The following is a 4,247-nucleotide window of genomic DNA, read 5'->3' on the forward strand; positions in this document are numbered from 1 at the left end:
TCCTTGCTGTGTGTTTTTGAAGAGGCTGCTGTATAATTTACGCTTGAAACACTGGCGATAAGTAGGTGGAAATAAATTCTGCTTCTGAACTGCTTGAATCAAGTCATTTTTATTTTTCATGACTGTGCCTGTTTCCACTACTCCAAAAACATCACAATGATACTGAATGACAGCCTGGATATACAACAGTTCAACCATTTCTTGTCAATAAAAAGTACGACATAATTCTTGAAAATATACTTTGGGGAGGAGGATGGTGTGATTTTGGGAAGCAGAGCTTAGCGAACAATTCCACCTCCATTTTTAGGTTTTTAGGGTTCATTTTTTTTCTTTCTATAAATTACTCTCAATCCTTCAGAAAGTGTCTTAATTTGAAATACTTCCTAAAATGGCATTTTTTAATCTGTGTTTTCAAATTTCGTACCTTCACTTTCATTTGAAATGCTAGCATAACTCCAAGGTTAGCAGTTACAAACTTTGTTTTTTAACCTAGGCTATGATCCTTCGTTCTGTGGGGCCACCAAAGCCAGGGGGCGAATGACAGAGCTTGTGTACCCTCGGAGCTCCTCACCTCTTCCTGTCTGCTCTGCGACTCGGCATCAAAGGTTCCCTAACCCCTTCCTCTACTGGAATTCTGCTTGTTCTTTAAGACCTAGTTTTGATGGGGGACTCAAAATGGAAAATTTTAGTTTAATAGCTAATAAGCTTAGTAATCTTAGTAATCTTAGCATGTAAAAGTTATTCCAGGAACTGAAGGTGTGACCCACCCTGACTCCGGACCATAAGCAGTTCCACCTCTGTGCCTCAGGAGGGCTGCAAACAATTCAAGATGGTATCTGAGCCATTGTGCTCCGGGGTGAGATGATCACCGCCCAAGACACAGCTAAAGACCACCGCCTGGGGCGAGAATGCTGCAGTTTTTTTTAATCCAGTTAACTTTTCCCTGAATTTCAAACCCCTTACCTACACTTTGTTCTCCTTATCAAAAGGGCCATTTTTAAATGGAATTTAAGACCGTCTGTTAGGGTACAAACCCTCTGTCTTCTCAGATCTCCAGCCAGCTGAATAAAGCGCTCATAAAGTTTCAATCCCTGTCTCTGCTTATTGGGTCTGGTAGGTGACAGGCAGCACGGACACCGGCTTTTCCAGTTCCAGTTTAAAATGCAGTTCTGTCTGTGAGCCTTCCCTATCTTCTCAGACAGAAAAACCTCTTGGTCCTCTGATGGATGCCTCTATTGAGCACGTGGTTCCATTTTGTACTCTGATGAAATGCCCATTTGCCTTTCTGCCCTAGCCTGTCCTGGTCTTGGATGGCCAAAGTGGGCTTCACTCATCCTTGTCCCCCTCGCAGCCCAGTGTTTTATGCATCTAGTTAGCTTTCATTGAGCATTTACTCTGTGCCGGGTCTGTTTTCTTCTCACAAACTAATGAGGTAGCAACTGTTATTATCTTCCTGCTATGCATAAGGAAACTGAGGCTTGGAGAGGTTATGTAAATAACCCAATGTTGTTCAGCTAGTAAAAGGCAGAACTGGTCTTTTACTGGCTGTGAATCTTCTTGATTGATTAGGTAAGCTTAAGATTTTGTTTTGTTTTTTTAGGAGGATATTCAGCTCCAGAGCCTGAGCTTTTAACCTTGGCTATAAATATGTATTGAAACCTTGAGGGAAAAAAATAGTCTTATCTAGAAAAAGATATTTGTATGTATTTTTCCTTTTTATTATCTGTTGAAAAATGAAACAAAGCAAAGCAATGTTTTGTGCACAGCTTTACATTTTTCCATGAGAAAACAGAGCAGGTATGAAGTCAACTTAGGGTAGTTTTTATCACTCTGATAGCTAATGTCTATTAATATGTCAATGGAAAGCTCAGTTACTGCACTAAAGCTATATTTTTATACTTATGCTGGCTACTCTAGATTCTAATCAGTGGTTAAATAAAAGGTCCCCATGGTTGAAAAGGAGGGTGATGGGGAGCTAATAATGACTAAGTTGCTTCCAGGTGATGAACAGATTGGATTCTGAAATTCTGTCTCCAAGGATGGGCACAAAAGCCCATTTGACCAGTGAACATTAGGCTGAGTCAGCAGGCTGGGGTTTCTGCTACCTCCAGAGCTTGCTTTACTTCTGTTTTCACCCTTTAAATGGGAGAGATGGTCTGTATGCTCCTCTAAAGAGATTACATAAAAGAGCTTGTACAAACAAGAAGAACAGAGACAGAATCCTGGGTACGAGAGTGTTTTGATGATTTCCAGATGGGAGGGGGTGTGGGGGAGTGAGTGAAGAGGTGAGGGGATTAAGAAGAACAAATAGGTAGTTACAGAATAGCCATGGGGATGTAGAGTACAGTATAGGAAATGGAGTAGCCGAAGAACTTTTACAAATGACCCATGGCCACACACCGTGGTGTGGGACAAGACCCATAGACAAGAACGATGGCCTGAGGGGGTGGGGGGTGCTAGGGGGAGGGGAAGCAAAGGGGGGAAAATCAGGACAACTGTAATTGCATATTTAATAAAATATAATTTTTTAAAAAGAGCTTGTAAAATGGATATTATTTTATTGTTGATGTTACTATTAATGATGCCGTTTCTAAGAGCCAGTCTCTGTCTGCCTTGCTCCCTACCCATACTATCTCTTAGAAGGATCTGGAAGATCTGAGTTCTCAATGCTGTGTGTGTTGGCAGCGGGACTGAGGATATCCCCCAGTTTTCCAGCCCTAGGACTGGGCACAGGAAGAGGGACAAGGTCCAGGAAGTGAGGCAGCTGACAGAACAAGAGTCAGTGCTGGGAAAATACACGCGACGACACCAGGCTTTTCCCAGGTCCTGTTTCCTCCCTTCTGCTCTCAGCGTGGACCTACGGGCTCCTCTCCTGCCACGGGCTGCGCAGCTTCTCCCCAGTCCCTCAGGGACAAAAGTAAGCTCAGCACTGCCTGCCTTAGGGTGAACTGTGGAAATCAAAGGAAATGCTCCATAAACTTTACAAATATTAATTATTGTTTTTCTGAGCCACCTCAGCATTTTGGGGGGATGGGATTTAGTAATTAAGGGACCTTTCCAGTAATGAAGTGTTTAACTTATTATTATTTAGTAACACTGATTTAACTCATTATTTAGTAACAGTGGTTGGTACCCACTGCTAATGTTACACATTTTACCTGCTTATCTATTTATTCCTCGTAAGAACCCTGTGAAATCGGTACTTTTTTCTCTCCATATTACACAGTCAAAAAAGAAGTTTGGCAGATTGAGTCATCTGCCCGAGGTCATCCATTTTATAAAAAGCAGAGCTGGGAGTTAAAATGATGCCAAGCCTTTGCGGTCAACCACAACATACAAGATTGCATACATTACAGATGCTTCACGTCCTTTCCTGCTCGCAATCTACCATCTCCTCTCACTGTACACGTTTAGAGGTTCGGTAGTTTATCAGTCCTTCTCATTATGAAGTAACAGTTGTCTCTTTAGGGCTGTTCAGGTAAGTGGGGATGGCGTAGACTGGCCTAGGATGGTGATTCCTTCCTACAGAAAGTACCCAAGAAATGAGAATGCCAAGATAGGCTGGTCAGAAATGCAAAATTAATGCTTAAAATAAAATGGGAAAACTGAAAAGTACTTACTCATTAAAGTAACTGGTGATTTAAACATGTACCTCTCCGTTGATTCTACACCTCTCTCCTAGAGACTCCCTTCTCGGCTGTAGGTCAGAGAACCAGGTTGAGGAGAGAGCCCAGAGCCTGGGCTACAAGGCAGATACATTCACTTCTGGGCACTCCTACATGTGTGAGCGGTGTCAGGGGAGACGATGCCATTTCCGGTGGCATCTGGGGCAGATGACACGAGTCAGCATTTATTTTCTTGCATTAAGAAGCGGAAGACTAATGACCGAAGCTTTAAGACTTGGGCAAATATGAAAACACCAAGTGTTTAGTAAGTCCAAAATATAGGGTCTTCCTGGAATTTGGCTCCGAGCTTGTTTCATTTCACATTTCTCAGTGAGTTGCGTGTATCTACTAGGATTCTTCCTTTGCTTTCTTTTCACAGTTCAGACCCTCTGCTCTCAGTACCCTGGCTCGAGTGGTGTGTTCAGGGGTGAAAAGACCCTTAGAGTGGGGAAGGAGGGAAAGGTGATGAGGGGAGAGAAAGGGGAAGTGAGAAAAGAGAAATGGGGAAATGATAAAAGAGTGCTTCCTTTTCTAGTTTTCAGTAGTAATAATCCTGGCTGCTGTGTGGTGCTTCTCCCAGCC

At 42.7% G+C, this 4,247-nt stretch overlaps 1 protein-coding gene across 19 annotated transcripts in view; it reads right to left on the reverse strand.

The window, feature by feature from the left end:
• PCED1B (PC-esterase domain containing 1B) overlaps positions 1-4,247 on the reverse strand; it is a 130,332-nt gene that overhangs the window by 16,813 nt on the left and 109,272 nt on the right. For 6 of the 19 annotated variants that reach the window (XR_006653367.3, XR_006653368.3, XM_071221046.1 and 3 more), the window contains one exon: positions 3,621-3,824. The exons of 12 other annotated variants lie outside the window; for them this stretch is intronic. The gene's annotated coding sequence lies outside the window, so the exon portion shown is untranslated. The remainder of the gene's footprint in view (positions 1-3,620; positions 3,825-4,247) is intronic. One more of the 19 variants, XM_045184407.3, reaches the window with a different exon arrangement.

The sequence above is a fragment of the Desmodus rotundus genome, chromosome 3, assembly GCF_022682495.2.
Source record: "Desmodus rotundus isolate HL8 chromosome 3, HLdesRot8A.1, whole genome shotgun sequence".
Taxonomy (NCBI): domain Eukaryota; kingdom Metazoa; phylum Chordata; class Mammalia; order Chiroptera; family Phyllostomidae; genus Desmodus; species Desmodus rotundus.